Source organism: Pelodiscus sinensis, chromosome 5 (genome assembly GCF_052426305.1).
Source record: "Pelodiscus sinensis isolate ZL-2025 chromosome 5, ASM5242630v1, whole genome shotgun sequence".
Taxonomy (NCBI): Eukaryota; Metazoa; Chordata; order Testudines; family Trionychidae; genus Pelodiscus; species Pelodiscus sinensis.
This window is the reverse complement of record NC_143056.1, coordinates 8441584-8462797: the sequence shown is the minus strand read 5'-3', so window position 1 is coordinate 8462797 and position 21214 is coordinate 8441584. Positions and strand designations below refer to the sequence as shown.

Genomic DNA, 21214 nt, shown 5'->3' with positions numbered 1-21214 from the left:
GTTGAGGTGGAAAACTGCTATAAATGTCCTGTCTTACACAAATATTCTGAGTTCCCCAAGCTGTCTGTCTGGCTTAATTACTCACCATGCTGACAGCTTTCTAGTGTGGTCCTCAACACTTTGAATTCCTTCTCAAGCTGATTGCATAGCTCCTTAAATCCGTGTAGCAGCTCATCTTTATTAGCAGGTTCCAAATTAGCCTGAATTTTCTGGGGTGTCCCCCCTCATGCTGTCCTGCTTGTGGTCCATGACACTCAGGTTGCTGATCACCTGTTGAATCTATTTTGTGAGTCCAACTTGAGAGTTATTTAGATGAACTTGTCAATCTGCCCAGACACTTTGTAGTTACTGCTCATCAAAGATTTTGTCTCCAACTGGAGGTAAATTCTCAGTCCTTTCTGGGAAGCTTCCAGGGAGCACTTTAATTTCTCTTGTAAAGTCTCCAATTCTTGTTTTAGGTTTAATTCTTTTAATTCCTTTTGTGACATCACCAAGTCCTGTTTTTAAATCCTTAGGGTCATCTTTGATTTCGGTAAATACCTCCATTATTAATTCCTCTGTGGCTCACAAAGAATATCAGTTCACAATTTCTCTCCTTGGAAATTGGATCCCACTGCAGCCACCCATTAACCAATATTTGGGAGCTCACACGTTATTTCTGTTAGGAGGAAACAACGATGATAGTCAGGTATATCTTTGATTCAATCCTGTTTGTTTACACAGAGTGTACAAAATCCTGTTTCTCGGATCATACTAAGACAAATGATAGGAAGCCGTTTCCCTGCTCAGAATTCCAAGCCTGCATTTCAAGCATAGATCCGGACCGCACACAGCCCCTTTTCCAAGCCCCACACTCTCTTTGCCTCTTCCTGCCCCTGCTCTCGCCCCTCCATTAGCACCTCCCACCCACTGCCAAACTGCTGATTACTGTGCATCCACCTTTTTCCCCCCATGAGTGCTCTGGGGTTTCCTGTACAGTGATGGTTTACAACTTTTCTTCATTTGTGTCTTTGAATGGAGGTACAGACTATGTTGGAATTCTTTGCAATGGTTTTCAGACTCCAAGGGTCTATGGACCACACGTTGAAAACCACTGCCATAGATCAGTGCACAGCCAACCTGTGGAACTCCTTGCCAGAGGATGTTATGAAGACCAGGAGTTTGGGTCAGGGTTCATAAAAGAGCTAGATAAATTCCTGGAGGTTAGGTCCATCAATGGCTATTAACCAGGATGGGTAGGAATGGTGTCCCTAGCCTCTGTTTGTCAGAAGCTGGGAATGGGTGATGGGGAAGGCTCACTTGATGATTCCCTGCTCTGTTCAGTCCTTCTAGGGCATTTGGCATTGGTCACTATCAGCAGACAGGATCCTGGGCTAGATGGAGCTTTGCGCTGACCCACTATGGCCATTCTTATGTTCGTATTATAAGCCTGCAAGGCAGGTATTGTCTCTGTTTCCGTAACACCCTGTACCATGATGCTCCAATCCCAGTTGAGGCATCTGGATCTTCAGCAACAACAATGCACAATATGTTCTCCTCTGAAAGGTCAGCTGTAGGCTCTCATTCAGCATCTTGCTCCTGGGACTTTTTTAATCCGCAATCTTTAGGCACATGAACTTCCTCAAAACACCCCCCTTTGTTTCCCATTCCAAGATTTAAATCCTGCAGTTTTTGCTCTAGCACTGAGAATTGCGGACGCCATCACATCTAATTTCAGTCTTCTAAATTGGGTTCCACAAGATGGGTCAGGGACACATACCACCATCCTGCCCAGAAAACCACGCTGAGAAAGTAAGGTTGGGTAAGCATCAGGCCCTGTTGAAATCAATGAGTGTTTTGCTGTTCACTTCCCAGGGGTTAGGCTTTCACCTGATATTTTTAAGCAAAACCTGATCTGTATCTCCAAGAGATTAAAAAAAAAAAAAGAATGCCACAGTATTCAGAAAATGGTATCATTATTCCTGCACGCTAGCAGATTCTGGAAGCAGAAGTGTTCTTTCTATTTGGAAAGGTAGGTTCAGCGCTGCCTCTACGATCTCATGCCAACAACGTACATGATTCACATATAATCCACATACCTTCTGGGTGTGGTGCTGTCCCTTCTAGAGACAGGCCACTTACAGAAAGAAGAATGAGTTTGCTCTGCCACTTTAGCTAAGAAGCAGCTGGCTTTTAGCTCAAGCTGTAGAGGCCTGTCGGCGTTACACACTCTTAACTTTAAGAATGTAATTGAATTGAGTTCAGCAGGATTTGCTATATGCTTAAAGATATGCATGTGCTTATGAAGTTTGCTAGATCAGGAGGAACAGACTTCTCAACCCCTTGCAAGATCAAGCCCTAAAGTCGTTCTTAAACTCCTTGGCAACCCCATCCAGTTCCTTCTGAGCCATCTTTTTACAACAACTACTTGCTGCAGTTTTTTGGTCACAGTGTTACTTTCTGGTCCTGCAAGGTTTTCCGTATCACTGTGATTTCTTTGATTAGTGGCCTAGAATCAGCCTTAAAAGTGTGTAACTCCAATTCCAGTGTGCCTTGTCCAATCTATTATTTCTTTGAAGGTTTTTATAGCATGGGTCAACAAACCTGTTCATTCTTAACAACTTTAAGGAAAGTGCCTCAGTGTAATGATCAAATCTTTTGTTCTTAGCTTTGCTGGACAAAACCCTGAGCTCCAAGTCCGAAGAGAAACATTGACATCAGCAGCAAAGTCTGCAGAAATCTTCACTCAACTGTAGAAGGCAAGCTATAACCTACTACTTTCTTCTCCCCCTGCATTGGACCAAAAAGTATAATGAATACCTTGGGGAAACTGTTGAAACAGGGTATTTATTGTTTCAGGTCTATACTGGTGGAGAAAATCCATGTAAGATGTGCATTTCCAGCTTCAACAATTGGATAGCTGGAGATGACTTACCTTACATTGATTTTCTGGGGCAGCCCCACAGTAACTCTCCCATCAACTTCCCTTACTCCTTGTGACTGAAACTGCAATGAGTACCATGGTCAAGGGGGGTTCCCTCAGCATTTGATTTAGCGGGTTTTTTGTAGACCTGCTAAATCGAACTCCGGAAGATCAATCACTGGAGTGTTGATCTCCGGTAAGTATAGACAAGGCCTAAAGTTATAAATTGCATTTATCCAGGGTCTTTTTTTTTCTAAATGAAATCTCAGAGGATGATGGGAAATGGAGGGTATGGAATTTTCAGTTTCCCATTGTGGGGAGGTGTGTATGAAATTTGACTTTTTTCACCAGAAAGAGACACGGATTTATTGGCTTCTGAAACAAAGTGGCTCTGTGTGTCTACTAGGCCCTGAGCCTGAGGCAGGTTGGCTCATTGTGAATGTTTTGATTGCACCCTTCATTAAAAGGAAAGTTACCCCAAATTAGAAGGAAAGTAACACTGAAAAAATCCAGCTGCATCCCCATTTTATTTCTCAATAAAACATCTGCATTGTTCTTTCAGGATGGCTCTGCCAAACGAGTCAACAATAAACCAAAGACCTGGCAATAGACGAAACGTTGGAAAGCGCCTTTTTAATATGGAAAAGTATCCTGCAGTGTCACAAAGTCCCCCGAGTGGAGACTGCCTCTCGCCCCTGTGAAATGTATACATAATATAGGGCCAAATCGTCGGCTGATGTAAAGTGACCTAAGTCTGTTGAAGTCCATGGAGCTATGCTGATTTACACTGGGTGGGGGAACTTGTCCTATTTTTTTTGTTTGTTCATTAAAAAAAAAAGCTCTTTTTTGGGTCTGTAGAAACTTTGCAAGTTCCTTGTTTTATTGTTAGCTCGTTTGGCAGGAGCAGCTGAGCAATAGAAGTGTTTTGTTTGGAAATACTTTAGGGGGAATTTGACAGAGTCCTAGCTGCCTTATGGTTGTTCTAGCTCTGAGAGGTTTTCACCTCTTCTTGGAGGCTGCACCAGGCTCGGATTATCTCATTTGATTTCCTTGGATCGGCGTACAGCTGAGAATTGAGGAAAATTAAAGGTTAGTGAAGTTTGCTTTCATCTCACACTGAGAGCTTTCAGTTATTTAAATGTAACTTGTTCTCTCTCTCTCTTTTTCCCCTTCCTGACAACTACCTTCTTGTTTTTGTGAACTAAAAATACCACTCGAGGTTTGATGTAGTTTGATTTGGTTCGGTAACCAAAGTGTGACCCAAACAGCTTTTTCTCCTGTGCAAGAGAGACTTAGAGGAAGAGGAATGGGGCCAGATTCTGATCTCAACGACGTGGGTGTAAACCCAGCGTCAGCCACTGACAGCTGAATCCGACCCTTCTATTTGAATATCAGGTGTGGAAACGTTCCGTTTTTCATGGCCAGCAATAACACGCCGGGTTGTTTTGCTCTGTGTTGTCACACAGCTTACTTTATTGCTCTCCAAATCTGTAAAAACCTCATCACCAAAGCTCTACTCACTTGCAAAGAATGAAAATAAACCAGGAAACCGCTTCTTGTGCTCACACAACCACCTCTTTCCTCTGCTTCCCAGGTCGAGGTCAGAGCCTCAGTTTCCTCAGTTGATGACAACTGGCACTGCTGTGCTCACGTAAACCACCAGCATGCCCTGGATGTGCTGAGCTCCTTTGAAAAGTGGGACATTTATCTTTGGGCCTCTTCTGCCAGTCTGGCTGGGAATGTGGGGGCTGAAAAGCTAGCTCTAAAATTCTAATATTGGCACCATCTAGACCATCCCTGACAGGTGTCTGTGTAATCTGGTCTTAAAAGCCCTCAATGATGGAGATTACACAACCTCCCTCAGCCATTTAGTCCAGTGCTTAACCACCAGGACAGCTACGACGTTTTTCCCTGATGTCCAACTTCAACCTTCCTTGCTGCAATTTAAGCCCATTGCTTCTTGTCCTATCCTCAGAGGTTAATGAGGACAATTTACCTCTCACCTCCTTGTAACACCCTTTTATTACTTGAAAATGGTTATCATGTCCCCCCTCAATCTTCTCTTCTGCAGACTAAACAAACGCAATTCTTTTAATCTTCCCTCACAGGTCATGTTCTCTAGACCTTTCATCATTTTGTTGCTCTTCTCTGGACTTTCTTCAATTTCTCCACATCTTTCTTGAAATGTGGTGCCCAGAACTGGACGCAATACTCTCGTTGAGGCCTAATCGGAGCAGAGTAGAGTGGAAGAATGACTTCTCGTGTCTTGCTCACCACACTCCTGTTAATACATCCCAGAATCATGTTTGCTTTTTTGCACCAGTGTCACGGTACTCCTTCGTAGTCAGTCATTTCCCATTTTGTATGCGTGCAATCAGTTGTTCCTTCCTAAGTGAAGTACTTTGCATTTGTCCTCATTGACTTTCATCCTATTTACTACAGACCATTTCTCCAGTTTGTCCAGATCCTTTTGAATGTTAACCCTGTCTTCCGGTCTTAGCCTTCTCTCACCTGGAGAGCCCAAAGACTTAAGGATGGGAGAATCCCTGATCATTTGGGGGAAGAGACAATGAAGGGTTGAGGATGGTTAATTTTTAACCTTTGTCCATTGTGCTTTGCGTTGCACTGCATCTTGGAGAAGGTCAGTCTGGCAGCATCCGTACAGCGCTTGCGGAATGTGCAGCTCTTGGAATGAATATAATTTTACAATTGGCCCGAAAAAACTCCATCTAGTTGTCAAGGTTCAAGAATGTTGTTTTATTAGGATTACGGCCTTGTTCTTCTTTGGTGTCAGCAGGCGTTTATGACTGTTACAACAAGAATGAAAAGCTGGGTCTGGAATAAGTGTTGCTTTCTCCTGCCAGGCGCAGGGTTCACCGTGGAGGCCAGACATATGTCTTTCTTTCTCCCCCAGATGCGACTTTCTTTCTGGAGGAGGCGGTGGACTGCACCCTCGCACTGGAAGAAGTGGCTGACGGCAGCTGCTTGCTGTGGGTTTGTAGGCCGAAGGTAACTGAAGGACCGTGTCACCCCCTCTGCCTCTGCAGGTGGAGCAAACCCTGATGAGTATGACAATGGAGAATGGGGAATGCCACAAGGATGCCCCTTAATGGGAACTGTGCAAGGTTGCCTCAGGCTGGGGTGAAGTGGGGGACAGAGCAGGGTTGGGCTAAGTGGCCAGTCACTAGCTGTAGCTTGCTCCTTCCCTCAGCTCAGCCAGTCTGTCATGGGTACATTAATCCAGATCCTGGCTCCCCTGCTCCAGGATGGAATCCGTCCCAGGGGGAGTAGGCTCTGCTGACAAGCATGAGATTCCCATAACTGCGCAGTCCCGACCCAGCCATTCTGTGAGAGCCAGAGGGACACAGGAGAGCCAGAAGAGAAGCCAGTGCAAAGGTCTGGGAGGCTCCACATAGCTTCCCCTGGCCTCCACAGATCCCCTGTGGTCCATGCAGACCTTGGCAGGTTGTTTTCAAGAGGTGACCAAATTCTGCCTGGCCCCAGGGAGCAATGTCTGGGAAGTCTGTGCCGAGACCCTGACAGAGCTTTCAGGCCCCTTGTGGGTCCTTCCTGCCTAGGGCACGGCCAGGCCATTAGCACTGTCATCATCAGCAAAGCCTGCTGAGGTTGGAAAACTTGGCCGGCTGTTTGCTTGTTTGTTTGTTTTGCCTGAGGAGCTCCATATGCCTTTCGGATTTGCTGGCCATCAGGGGGCTGAGGAATAATGAAGTGTCCACATCAGTGGAGCTGGGTTTTTGTCTGTTTATTTGAAAGAGCAGATGGAGGGCGGATAAAAGGGGTCTCCGTTGTGGATGGGGAGAACTCTCATGTCATGGTCGGGACTGGACAGCAGGACCAGCATGGCCGTGCGCAGTGTGGGATGTCAGGGCGGGGGTCTGCCCAGAAGGTAGAGGGATGAATTGTCTTTTGGACACCGACGGGGGGATTCTGAGCAAACCATTCATTTTATCGTACAAACAACTGGTTTTTCACGTCCATGAAGGTCCAGTCTCTGGTGTGCAACCCTGAGCTTCCTCATGCCATTAGAATTAATGAGGCTGGTTCTATGAATAAGTGTAAATAAGGTCGCAGAACGGACCTTACACAATGCCCCATCCTGAAGTCCTTACTCAGCTCCTATTCAGTCCTCATTTAGCCAAAATATCCATGGACTAAACATGGTTATGTAGGACCCTCAGGACTTGGCCCATACATTCCAGCTGTAAGTTTTGGGGCTGAACATTAATTATGTTAGATTTATCTTACCCTGACAGTCCCGCTGAATTCTACGGGGTGTCAATGTAGAACAAGGGCTCTGTCGTAATGTTCTGTGAGAAAAGAGCTATAGTTACCGTGGCTTGCAGGGTCTTGGTGGCTCTGTTGTATGCAACTCCTTGGGAGATCTCAGATATAGTGCCTCACCCTCCTCGGTGGTCCTGCTGCCATCACCAGCCTGCTTCCAGAGAAGGCGGCGTCTCTCCATTTGTGTCCCATTGCTAATCAGTCAATACCGCAGGTCATTTCTGCATTCGAAATACGTGACGCTGGAATTCCTTCGACAGCATAATCTGCCCTCATGACCAGAGCCTCTTGGGTTGCCACACAGCCAGAATGAGAGAACTGGAGGTATGTCTACACTACCCTCCTAGTTCGAACTAGGAGGGTAATGTAGGCATACCGCACTTGCAAATGAAGCCCGGGATTTGAATTTCCCGGGCTTCATTTGCGTAAGCGGGGAGCCGCCATTTTTAAAACCCCACTGGTTCGAACCCCGTGCAGCGCGGCTACACGGGGCTCGAACTAGGTAGTTCGGACTAGGATTCCTAGTGGAACCAGGTGTACCGGTAGTTCGGAATAGGGAAGCTCCGTCTACACCATCCCTGACAGATGTCTATCTAACCTGTTCTTAAATATCTCCAGAGAGGGAGATTCCACCACCTCCCTTGGCAATTTATTCCAATATTTGACCACCCTGACAGTTAGGAATTTTTTCCTAATGTCCAATCTAAACCTCCCTTGCTGCACTTTAAGCTCATTACTCCTTGTCCTGTCCTCAGAAACCAAGAGGAACAAATTTTCTCCTTCCTCCTTGTGACACCCTTTTAGATATTTGGAAACCGCTATCATGTCCCCCCTTAATCTTCTTTTTTCCAAACTAAACAAGCCCAGTTCATGAAGCCTGGCTTCATAGGTCATGTTCTCGAGACCTTTAATCATTCTTGTCGCTCTTCTCTGTACCCTTTCCAATTTCTCCACATCTTTCTTGAAATGTGGCGCCCAGAACTGGACACAGTACTCCAGCTGAGGCCTAACTAGTGCAGAGTAGAGCGGCAGAATGACTTCACAAGTTTTGCTTACAACACACCTGTTGATACAACCTAGAATCATATTTGCTTTTTTTGCAGCAGCGTCACACTGTTGTCTCATATTCAACTTGTGGTCCACTATGACCCCTAGATCCCTTTCCGCCATGCTCCTTCCTAGACAGTCGCTTCCCATCTTGTATGTATGGAACTGATTGTTCCTTCCTAAGTGGAGCACTTTGCATTTCTCTTTATTAAACTTAATTCTGTTTACCTCAGACCATTTCTCTAACTTGCTAAGGTCATTTTGAATTATGTCCCTATCCTCCAAAGAAGTTGCAACCCCACCCAGTTTGGTATCATCTGCAAACTTAATAAGCGTACTCTCTATCCCAATATCTACATCATTGATGAAGATATTGAACAGTACGGGTCCCAAAACAGACCCTCGCGGAACTCCACTTGTTATCCCTTTCCAGCAGGATTTAGAACCGTTAACAACAACTCTCTGACTACGGTTATCCAGCCAATTATGCACCCACCTTATCGTGGCCCTATCTAAGTTATATTTGCCTAGTTTATCAATAAGAATATCATGCGAGACCGTATCAAATGCCTTACTAAAGTCTAGGTATATGACATCCACCGCTTCTCCCTTATCCACAAGGCTCGTTATCCTATCAAAGAAAGCTATCAGATTAGTTTGGCATGACTTGTTCTTCACAAACCCATGCTGGCTATTCCCTAGCACTTTATTACCTTCCAAGTGTTTGCATATGATTTCCTTAATTACCTGCTCCATTATCTTCCCTGGGACAGACGTTAAACTGACCGGTCTGTAGTTTCCTGGGTTGTTCTTATTCCCCTTTTTATAGATAGGCACAATATTTGCCCTTTTCCAGTCTTCTGGTATCTCCCCTGTCTTCCATGATTTTTCAAAGATCATAGCTAAAGGCTCAGATACCTCCTCTATCAGCTCCTTGAGTATCCTGGGATGCATTTCATCAGGACCTGGTGACTTGCTGACATCTAACTTTCCTAAGTGATTTTTAACTTGTTCTTTGTGTATCCTATCTTCTAAACTTACCCTCTCTCTGCTTGTATTCACTACGTTAGGCACACCTCCAGACTTCTCGGTGAAGACCGAAACAAAGAAGTCATTGAGCATCTCCACCATTTCCAAGTTTCCTGTTACTGCTTCTCCCTCCTCACTAAGCAGTGGGCCTACCCTGTCCTTGGCCTTCCTCTTGCTTCTGATGTATTTATAAAAGGTCTTCTTGTTTCCCTTTATGCCTGTAGCTAGTTTGATCTCATTTTGTGCCTTTGCCTTTCTAATTTTGCCCCTGCATTCCCGTGTTGCTTGCCTATATTCATCCTTTGTTATTTGTCCTAGTTTCCATTTTTTATAGGACTCCTTTTTTATTTTGAGATCATGCAAGATCTCCTTGTTAAGCCAAGCTGGTCTTTTGCCATATTTTCTATCTTTCCTACACAGCGGAATTGTTTGCTTTTGGGCCCTAAACAACGTCCCTTTGAAATACTTCCAACTCTCCTCAGTTGTTTTTCCCTTCAGTCTTGCTTCCCATGGGACCTTACCTACAAGTTCTCTGAGCTTATCAAAATCTGCCTTCCTGAAATCCATTACCTCAATTGTGCTGGTCTCCCTTCTACCTTTCCTTAAGATCATGAACTCTATTATTTCATGATCACTGTCCCCCATACTGTCTTCCACTTTCAAGTTCTCAACTAGTTCCTCCCTATTTGTTAAAATCAAATCCAGAACAGCTTCTCCTCTGGTAGCTTTTTCAACCTTCTGAAACAGAAAGCTGTCTCCAATGCAGTCCAGAAACTTATTGGATAGCCTGTGCCCCGCTGTGTTAGTTTCCCAACATATGTCTGGATAGTTGAAGTCCCCCATCACCACCAAATCTTGGGCTTTGGATAGTTTTGTTAATTGTTTAAAAAAGGCCTCATCCACCTCTTCCACCTGGCTAGGAGAGGGCTCAAAGTTCCAAGAGTATGTCTAGACTGCATCCCTCTGTCGGCAGAGGGATGCAGATTAGGCAGGTCGACATTGCAAATGAGGCAGGAATTTAAATATCCCGTGCCTAATTTGCATAAAAATGGCCACTGCGTTTTGCCGACTCAGCACTTTGTCGGCAAAAAGTGGCAGTCTAGAGGGGGATCTGTCGAGAAAGAAAACCTTTTTCGACAGATCCTGTAAACCTCCTGCCAACAGAGGGATGCAATCTAGACATACCCCAAGTGTCCATCTGTGCCCCAGCCTGGAGCAGCCATTACAGGGCAAGTCCTTATGAGCTCCTAAAGTCCTGAGCTGAGCATGCTGAGTCGTTTTGTGGGGATGGCGCATGTGCAGTCTGGACTGCACTAGGAATGAAGGTTGGAGCATGCTCAGTAAAGACAGACTCTTTAGAGAGTTAAAATGAAAGAAGTCGCCCTACATAATTTGGCCAACTTTGGGTGGATTTTTATGAGGATGCTAAAAGGCGCATCTCTGGTACAATGGCCACTTCCTTCCCAAAATTCAAGACTCCTTCTCAAAAGTATGGGCATGATCAAGTTTTTCAGAGACAAGGTCTCCAGAATGTTTTGTCATGGGCAAAGCAACTTTATTTTCCATAATTTCAGTCTCACAAAATGACTGTGTGGACTGAAATTTTCATAAGAACATACTGGGTCCAATCAAAGGTCCATCTAGCCCAGTATTCTGTCTTCTGACAGTGGCCAATGCCAGGTGCCCCAGAGGGAGTGAACAGAACAGGGAATCATTAAGTGATCCCTCTCCTGTCACCCATCCCCGGCTTCTCCATTCCTGCCCATCCTGGCTAATAGCCATTGGTGGACCTAACCTCCATGAATTTATCTAGCTCTTTTTTGAACCCTGTTAGTCCTGGCCTTCACAACATCCTCTGGCAAGGAGTTCCACAGGTTGACTGTGTGTTACATGAAGAAATACTTCCTTTTGTTTGTTTTAAACCTGCTACCTATTAATTTCATTTGGTGACCCCTAGTTTTTGTGTTATGGGAGCAAGTAAATAATTTTTCCTTATTCATTTTCTCCACACCAGTTATGATTTTATAGGCCTCTATCATCTCCCCCGCCCCTTAGTCTTCTCTATTCTAAACTGAAAAATCCTGGTCTTTTTAATTTCTCCTCATAAGGCAGCCATACCAGGCCCCCTAATCAATTTAGTTGCCCTTTTCTGAACTTTATCCAATTGCAATATATCTTTTTGGAGATGAGGTGATCATATCTAATTTTTCAAAAATACTCATCCCATGGCAGCCACCTAGCATGGAAAAATCATCTCAAAGAGTTAGAGTTTGGAAAAATTGCCCAACAGAAGACAGGGTGTTATAATGGGAAATGCTCGGCACCTTTAATAGGGCCCTCCCCCTACCAAGACTTATGTACATGCTTTAAATTAATCCTGTAAATCTTTACAGGATTGGGACCCTAATATAGAGAAAGCTAGAGGCTAATAAAACCAATTAAGCACACCTGAGTTTAGATTACACTGCCTTTACTTGTGATTATATCAATGAAACAACTCAGCAGAACTAGCTGGAAAAGGGAAGATCCCCATTTATAAATTACCTATTGGGGAAATTATTTTTTCCCCACAGGAAAATGTGAAAAATTGTCTGAAAAAAAGCCTGCTTTTCCTAATTTCCTTTTTTGTTTTCTCATATTCCCTCTGCTTATGACTGTTTTCCAATGGGAAAATAAAGTCTGAATGTAACTTTCTCTCACCTACAGAGGACATTGAAGAGTGAAATGGTTACTTTTAAAAGTGAAAAGCAGCACACTTTAAAACTCTTTAAAAACAATTCACCGCTTTTCTTGGCGCGGGGATGAATAACAATTAAAAAATGGGGGAAGAGGAGGTTCAGCATTTCCATCATTTTGAAATGAAAAAAAATCTTCAAAAATAATTATTTTTCTCCAAAACTTCTCATTGAGGTTTTGTTTTTCAAAAAAAAAGAGAAATGTTAAGAAGAAAAATTTTACGTGCAAAATATTGTTTTTGATTAAATCTCACTTTTTACTAGAAAAAAAAACCCTTTGTATTACTCTCTAGAGTCGACGTTACTCAGGGGGTAAGTTACTGTTCCTCTTGAAGAAGGGTAGCAAAATTTGCCCCTTAAATTTTAGATACAATCTGCAGCCCCAGAATTTATCTTTGTAGTAAAACTCCTCACAGGGGTGCAGTAAAAAAAAAAATCACTGTACAGTAGGGAAACCCCTTTTTTCTTGTAAATTAGAAAAATGTGAACAATGCCAATAAGTGATTATGCAGAAATCTGAACCCACCTGACCTATCTTTTGTTCCATTTTTTTATAGTTGCCTTAGTTAGAAAGTAGACTGATAAGCAAGTTGTTTATTGCAAATACAGCATTCCTGGAAGTCAGATTGCTCCCGTGGCTTGACGTGCATTGTTGTGAGGGAAGAGACCCCATATTGGGGAAGGAATTGCCTTTTGTTCATGAAATTGCCCAGCCGCACATTTCAATGTACTCAAGTACCTCCAGCAATGAGATTTTTAGTGACTCTTCAGCCTCTGAGTGATCTACTGTCTTCAAGAAGTGTTAATTGTGATCTGTTTCGACTGGAAGAACCAAAGGAGATTGTGGTAGACTGAGCAAGGCAGCAGTTGGCCTACAAAAACAATAATGTTTGAAATGTTATAGTGTCTCCCCGGAATACATCCGTCATTCTAGGTCTGATTTATGGGTGCCTGGGTTATGGGTTCAGAACTTGAAGAAAAAGGCAAACACTCATTCTGTGTATCCATATAAACATGTTACACATGTGTTTAAGTGGTCGTGGCATGTAAAATAGGGCTAGAGTGGCAATTAAAATATTGAGATACATAAAAGCCACCTGCTTTAAATGAATACAGTAATCTACACAAAGCTCAGTGAGCAAAGCTGCGTTCAGAACGAACCCTGAACCTGCATACTTACCTATGCTTAACAACATAATCATTAAAAGAACAGAAACCTTTCCTTCTAATCCCTCTCCTACAGGCCAACATGTGGATGTTAGCATATTTGAACTGCTTCACATTCCTTCTTGCCTGCTTTTGAGAACATACTACATTTTAAAACTTGTTGGGTTCTTTCATGTTTTATTTGACCCTATGTAATTGCATTCCTGAAGGAATAACAGGCTTCCACAGTGATTTATACCCTGTATTAAATGTCAGTTTTGAAGAGACACAGTGAGCAGTTTGGTTTAACCTCCTGTCTTCCTATGGAAGTTCAAAACTGCACCGTAGCTGGAGTTCTGAGGGCGAAGAAATGAAGGGAACATGGGCTTAGAGAAGACATTGCATGAAGCGTATTTGCAATGTCTTTAAAAGCACCAGCACAATATTCCATAAAGCCATCCTTTTTTTTTTTTTAACTATTTGTGTAGTTCATTGCTGGCCCCAAGCACCAGTGAAGGCTGTAAATCAGCGCAGCAGAGTGAAATTGCAAACGCTCTCTTCCTTGTAGCCACCCACTGCTCTGACAAGGGAGACTCCAACAATAGGCCAGAACATTTTTTTCCCCTCCAAAACAAAACAAAAAAACACCCGTTGAATAGTGGGTTTGGCATCGGGCCCAGTAATAAGGCCAGGAAAATAAATTGTCCTTGTAATTTAGTGTCGGGCTGTTGTCTTTATGCACTTAATTTTCTGAATAGGTACACTATTATTGTTTCAGCTATTTCATTCTCGTTGTAGATTTCCTTATGCACAGTGAACAACTGCTTAATCAAATGTTATGAACTAATTATGGGGGGGAGAAGTTAAATAAATCTTCCTGGAATGGCACATTCCCTGGTGCATGTGTGTGTGTTTGTGTTTAAATCTAAAAGGGAATACAGCCCATGATATAATCTGGCATGAGACTTACAGAATCATTGTCTTTAGAAGCTCTGATCCTAAAATATGTTACAAGATAACCTCCCTAAAGACTTAAAAACTTATTTCTTGCACCCAAAACAACCTTCTCCAGCTCCCCCTAACCATGGCTCACTTCAAGGTGTGAGGGGGATGTTCTAACTTCCCACAGTGGAAATTTAGCAACAAACGCCGCAAGAATGAGAGTTTCCCTTTACCGCTAGAACAACATGTTTGATCCACCAAACCTTTTCTCATGTGCAGCATTATCCTCACTGAGGAAGGACTGCGCCAGTGCACAACAGTGTGCAGAATCAGAACTGCCCAGCAATGGGCACATGCTCCATTGAAGACAGGAGCCAGATAGTCAGTCGGTGTAAACCGGTGTGGCTCACTCCACTGATTTCTATGGTGTGACACTGATTTATACCAGTCGAGGATCTGGCTCCGTGTTTGGCTTTTCCTACTTAGAAAGTCTAATGGAGATTCTATCATTGATGGGGACACAGAGTTACTAACTGTTCACCCTAGGCCTAGGCTATTCATCTCATGGTCTGGATACAAACTGGCATAACTCCACTGAGGTCTTACAACGTACCACCAGACTTGTGCTCCTTCAACAGGCTTCTCTGCACACAGTTCAGTCACTATCCTGCCTTGGTCCTGCCATGCTTGGTCCTGCCGTGAGGGCAGGGGACTGCACTTGCTGAGCTCTCGAGGTCCCTTCCAGTTCTAGTGTTCTATGATTTTATGATTCTATCACTAATTGTGCCTATTGTGCTAATGACTCAGCCAGGTCATTGCTCCTTCCCCAGCAAACTCCCCATGGAAATCAGCGAGTGTTTTGCCCAGGTGAAGAATCTGTGTGTAATAGTATGTCTCTGTCAGGTTGTTCTGGATACTCTCTGCATAGGAGATCAGTGTATGCACCCGCTTAAGACCCTCTCGTAATCTGTGCCTTTCTCCCCAGATGTACGGTTTGATGGATGCGGTATCTTCTTTGCACTTGTCTCTCCCCTCTTTGCATGCAGAAGATAGGCATTCTTTCTGCTGCCCTTTGGTGCCCTTCCTGGAGCTGCAACAATTTAAATCAAATAATCAGAGCTAACATTAAGATACAAGTGAATCACCTAACTTCATTGCCCTCCTAAAAGGATAGATAACTGGTTAAAATTAACATCAAGCCAGCTAGAGGCTCCTCATCGATGTGTTATTTTAAAGTTTCAGCTAATGAGATGTCACTAGGATCTGATCATTCGTATCGATAATAAGAACTTGTCTACATTCAACAGGGCCTATCATAAGTCATCTGGGAAAACATATTTAAAGAGGAAAATTTGGTTAAAGGCCCCAATTCAGCAAAGCACTGATTTAAGGTCAGGTTAAGGTATGCAACTCAAGCTACATAAAATACATTGCTGGAGTTGACTTACCTTAAGCCAAGCTTGGTGCCGTCTTCACAAAGAGAGATGGGAACAAATGCTCCTGTCGGGTTTCTTTGTTCCTCGTGACTGCCAGGAGTACTGGAGCAGACCAGGACCACCCTCAGTGTTGGATTTAGTGGGTCTTAACTAGACCCACTAAGTCGAACGCCAGAAGAGTGATCTCCGGCACAGCAAGTGAGGCGTGGCCAAAGTAGATTTAAGCATGTGCTAAAATACTTCACTGAATCGGGATTTAGAAGAGCCATTTTTAGGTGGTACAAAAGGCAAAAAGTGAACCTCACCGCATTTTCATAAGCAAAAGGAACACTGTTAGTTGGGTTTGTGTCTTGTCTATACTAAGAACTTTTGATACTTTAAACATACTAGTGTATTTAAAGTGTTACCACCTCCCTTACTGTGAATGCAGTTTTTCTGTATAAAAGTGCTTATAGCAACATAGCTTATTCCAGTGCTGTTTTTGTGTAAAAAAAAAAAAAAAAAAGGTTCTGGTACTCAAGGGGAAACATTTTGAGCTCTGACTGGAGGTGCTGGTACTACGTCTGGAGGTGCTGGTACTGAGTACCGGGCAGTACCATCACAAAAAAAGCATTGGCTTATTTTAGTTCAGAAAGCGGAATAAGCTATTTCTGTAGAAGGCACCTTTAATTGCATTTATGCTAAGGCTTATACCGCGTATAACCAGCATACTCTCAGTTTTGGTCACAGAATCTAGTGGGGAGGGTCCTTTGGATTCGGGGCATTGCTTTACACATCAGAATAGCCCCCACCAGCCAAGGAATTGAAGCAAAAGCAAGAACCGAGTGAGGGAAACCAAGCCTGTTACCAGAGCAGAGCTGCCATGATGTCATTACACTCAAACAAGGAAGCAACCAGATGTCCTAGAGACAGGTACATTTTAATTCCATTTGACCGCACAAGGGAAAACCTCTGCGGAGACCAAAATGGGAAGAAGAAAATGTTTTCGATTCAGTCCTCAAGAAGGTAACTCTAAACCAGGGGTGGGGAACCTCAGGACTGGGGGCTGGTTCCGGCCCCCGAGGCTCAGGGACCTCCTAGCATTGGGGAACCCGTGCTAGCACTCCAGCCCCATTGCTGCCCCACCAAGGGACTGGAGCACACAAAATCTACTAGGCTGGGCCCCCTTCCCAGGAATGTGGGGAGGGGCTTTCTCCTCAGTCAGGGGCCACGTCGGTGAGCATAGGCGTTTGTTTTTTGGCTTCTCACTTATGTGCGCCCCCCCAACTGATTTTTCTATGGTTCAGGGACTCCCGACCCCCAAACAGTTTCCTCACCCCTGCTCTAAACATTGGAGGGTAGGGGAGGAATGATGGGCATGAATTTTGAACCCGCACGCATGTGAGCAGTTTCATTAACATCCATGGGATTTTACTCACATAAAAAGAGACAATTGGTTTAAGGGTTTCAGGAGCAGCCCCTTTTATTTGGGAAAAATCATTCAAGCACTTCTCTCTGACACCACCACGGTTCCTTGCAGCTCTGGAAAAACTAACATTTCATTGACTTCCTTTCGACAAATCTGCTTTTCACCGCAAGTGAACAAAATCCATCATTTCCCACAAAATAATTTAATTTCCCTGATTAAATTTTGAAAACCTTTTCTGCCCAGTTCATATGTGGGCTTAGGTGTCTCATTCATATAGCATCCTAGAGGGTGCAAGATTAGCTGGACCCAATACAATTACTGCATGTGGATATGCTTGGTTTTGGTTGGAGCAACACTTGCCTAGTAAGGATGACAAAACACTTCACAGAACAGTGAGGTGAGGCTCTCCTGCAGACAGATGGAGAAGATGAGGTGGAAGGAAGAGTGAGCAAAAAGCAAATAAGAGCGTCTTTATTCATCTAGCCAGGCTAGTTCTGAGGGAGGAGGAGAAGTATGTGGAGACAGAAAACTATTATGTGGGGAGAAAGGGGTTAAAGACAATTTGCAAAGGGGAACAAACGGGACTGTGCCCGTTTTTTAAAAATCATTAATGTAGTAGTGCAGTAATGCCTAGGGTGGGGTGGGGTGGGAGGGCGACAGAATTTCCGGGCCACTGGGCAAGATGGGGAAGGCCGACAGTGTGCTCCCAAAAAGAAAAGGCCCTCGGGTGGAAGGGGTGTGGCTGGGGCTATCCTCCCTCCCGTCAGCCATTCAGTGCCGCCCAGAGCATGTTGCCCGGGGCTCCAGCGGTGATTTAAAGGGCCCTGGGCCTCCTGGTCACCACTGCTGCCCTGTGATTCACTGGGCACTAGGGCAGTTGCCCCCTTTGCCCTCTCCCCAGTCCACCAGCGACCCTAGTTGTGGCCAGGAACCCCATTGTGCTAGGTGCTGTACAAACAATCTTGGTATAAGACAAGTGCCCACACAGGGATGCAGGCAATTGGGGGAGCTGAAGGAACCAATGAAATGATATTGGTGAGCATGGTCAACCCACTAGCTGCCCAACTATTTTTTTTTTAAATTTTGTTATCGTGTCTAAAGACTGATCGAAAGGACATTTTTTTAAAGCCTTGATATTTTTATTTTTTACCTCAGAAATGCCAAGGCTGTGGCTCCACGCTTCTGTCAGAGGCTTCCTGGAGGAACCCGGACAATTCCTGAGTCCTTAATTGAAAGGGCCAGTTGTTGAATTGAAATAAAAATATCTTTTCTCCTCAGGCCCCACTTGTTTATCCGGCCTTGGAGTTACACAGGTGCTAACAACAAACCCAAACCAGAGTTGTAACCGGTCAATATCAAACCCCCATCTCCTTTCAGTCGTTGGTAATGTCGTAATTGTATTAGCTCCCCTCATGCCTGTGGAGTCTAGCGGGAGAAAAAACAGAGATGTCACCTCCATTTGTAATGACAAAATTAAGCAGGAAAAGAAACTCTTGTAAAAACAACCCAAGAGGAGCCAATTTTTCAGACTTATTTTGTGTACCAGAGAGCGCAAAGGTTTTTCCTTCTCTCCCTTACTGAAGATCGCCTGCAACGGGATGAGAACCTAAGGCCCAGGGGCCAGATGTGGCCCCCAGCTTGCCTGGATCTGGCCCCTGAGGCTCAGGGCTACTCCCCCCTCCCCTCCCCAGCATTGGGGAGTCCACACTGGCACTCCAGCCTTCCTGCTGGCCTGGAGCAAACAATCGACAAGCCTAGGCCCGGCTAGGCTGTGGTGTGTGAGTGGAGTGTCTTTCTCCTTCTCAGTCAGAGGCCACATCACTGGGTTTTGGTTTTGGTTTGGTTTTTTTGCTTCTCACTTGTGTGTGTCCCCCCGCTCCCTCCCCCCCCCCCCCCCCGCCCCGATTCTCCAGCCCTGACCTATAATATCAAAAGCTGGCTCGAGTTGTAAGAGGGGTTTCCTAGACTCCTTGTTCCTGCCAGATACCTCAAGCTTCATTCAGGGTCACCCATCTTTGAAGCGGGTTGTGCGGTTCAAGGGCTTCCCTGGGCAGGATGTTCTGTTATGCTGAAAGGTGTTAATGACGGCCCTATCAGTGGCTCTTTGATCTATTTAGATCAGTCACCGAGCCAGGTAAAATGGATGGGTCTGCTAAGCACCTTTCATTCAGCCAAATGAAAGAGCAATAAATGCCCCTTTCTGTGATGATGGCTGAAACAGAGGAGGCAACTGCCCAAGGCCCTGGCCTGGGGGAAAGGATTTGGGCAGAGTCTGAGCCCCGTGGGCAGAGAGATTTCCTGCAAGGGCTGGAGAACTAGTGCCTGGAGGTATGTGTGTGTGTGAGAGAGAGGCAGAAAGAACCAGAGAGCTGCAGAAAGCCAGCAGACAGTGAGAGAAGCAATTGGGAGCGTGGCCCTTTCAGGGAGTATAGACAGAACTCTGGGGACGTGGAATTGGCTGGAACGGCAAGCTTGGCAGTCATAAGTAAGGAGCTGTTTATCCCAGGGGTGGGGAACCTAAGCCCCTTAGGTCAGATGCAGCCCCCAGCTTGCCTTGATCAGCCCCTGAGGCAGACTCCTTTCCCCCAGCATTGGGGAACCTGCACTGGTGCTCCAGCCCTGCTCCCCCCACCCACCGCGGGGCTGGAGCACACAAAATCTACTAGCCAGGGACCCCTTAGTCTCTGGTGTGTGAGGGGAATGTGGGGAGGGTCTTTCTTTTTCTCATTCGGGGGCTGCATGAGTGAGGGTTTGTGTCTGGAGGGTTTTTTTGGCGTCTCACTTGTGTGCGGCCCCCGACTGATTTTTCTATGGGTCCCAACCCGAAAAAGGTTCCCCACCCCTGGTTTATCCCTACTGCGATCAGGGAAACTGGACTCGTGTGCACATTCTTTGTAAATACATGGGGCTGCCCTAAAGAAACACCTTTACGATCAGTTTCTGCTCCTAACAGAAACAGTTCAGCAAGGCTCTGAATCATGGCTGGTCACTAGGTGCACAGGGAGGAATATGTACATGCTTCGGGCTAGGGCAACATTTCTTCAACCAAAAAGGGGGAGAGGGTGAAATCTTTGCCCCACTGCAGTCAATGGCAAAATGCCCATTGGGCTCAGTAGAACTAGAATTTCACTCCAGGGGACCAAGGAAGAATTATCCAAAAATTAACCTAAAGGATTAGAAATCACTAAAAAAGAAACTCTCCGGGTGCTCCGGAATGTGGTTTTTTTTCTCGTAAAAATCAGACCAAAATAGTCACACTTGCCTTAATCTTGAACCCAGGCAATTGTGGTTCAAGTGTGTGAACCACGCAAGACGCAGCATATTACAGTGTGCGGCTCTGACGGATAACAGTATCATTGGACAAGAACGGGCTGCGACGGTGCTTCCGCATTCTGGAATGATGTACACAGTGTGAGGAACACGCCCTTCACCTGGACCATTCAGGTCTGTGCACACCTGGAGGACTTAAGAGATACATAGACATTGTGCTGGCCCTTTGCAATGGAGTGAATTTCACAGCACGTCTTTACATAAGCACAGGAACTAGCCGCACGAGGGGTGCTGCAGCACCCCCAGGCTTCCTGCCTACTGTCCAGGGTTCCAGTTGCTGCCCCACATGCCCGAGGCTCTGCTGCCAGCCCTGAATGTCAGGGGGTCTACTGCTGGCTCCAGGCCTAGCGTCCTGGCTTCCAGCTCTGCATACTGAGGGCTCTGCTGCCAGCCCCATGCCCTAGGTCCCAGCTGCTGGTCCCACATACCAATGCTTTTTTCCCAGCCTCAGCTGGTGGGAAGGGTAGGAGGAGGGATATAGATAAAGGTGGAGTGTCGGCCCCTCTACTATTAAAAATGTTCCCATGCCATTGCGCCCTTAGAATAAGGAGCAATATACAAAGAGCTCTGTAGAGCTCAAAAGCTTGGCTCTTTCACCAGAGAAGTTGGCCCAATAAAAGAGATCACCTCTCCCCCTTTGGTTAACATCCTGGCATCACCACAACTACAGCAACACTGCAAATTACTTGTGTGTGAAGAGAACTTCAAGGAAAGAAAGACTGAGATTGAAAAACAGAGGTGAGTACCCCCCCCCTTTGCACAGTCGGGGGAACTAGAAGGATGTAGCAAAGGGCCGCTGGAAAGGTGAGAGGTTTAATGTATTCTGGTATTTGTGATGCAGAAATGCACACTTCTCTCTTGGATCCCTGAGTGAATGGAAAGCAATCGGTGAAAAGGGCATGTCTTCTCAGGCTGATGAAAGCCTGTTTTGGGGACT

General features: G+C 45.1%; 1 long non-coding RNA gene across 1 annotated transcript in view; it reads left to right on the top strand.

Moving 5' to 3' along the window:
• The first annotated feature begins 3473 nt into the window (after positions 1–3473).
• The window catches only part of LOC142829051 (uncharacterized), a 37018-nt gene continuing 19277 nt past the window's right edge, over positions 3474–21214 (top strand). Inside the window, exons 1-2 of the long non-coding RNA XR_012903249.2 lie at positions 3474–3991; positions 5817–5911. This is a non-coding gene — a long non-coding RNA (uncharacterized LOC142829051). The remainder of the gene's footprint in view (positions 3992–5816; positions 5912–21214) is intronic.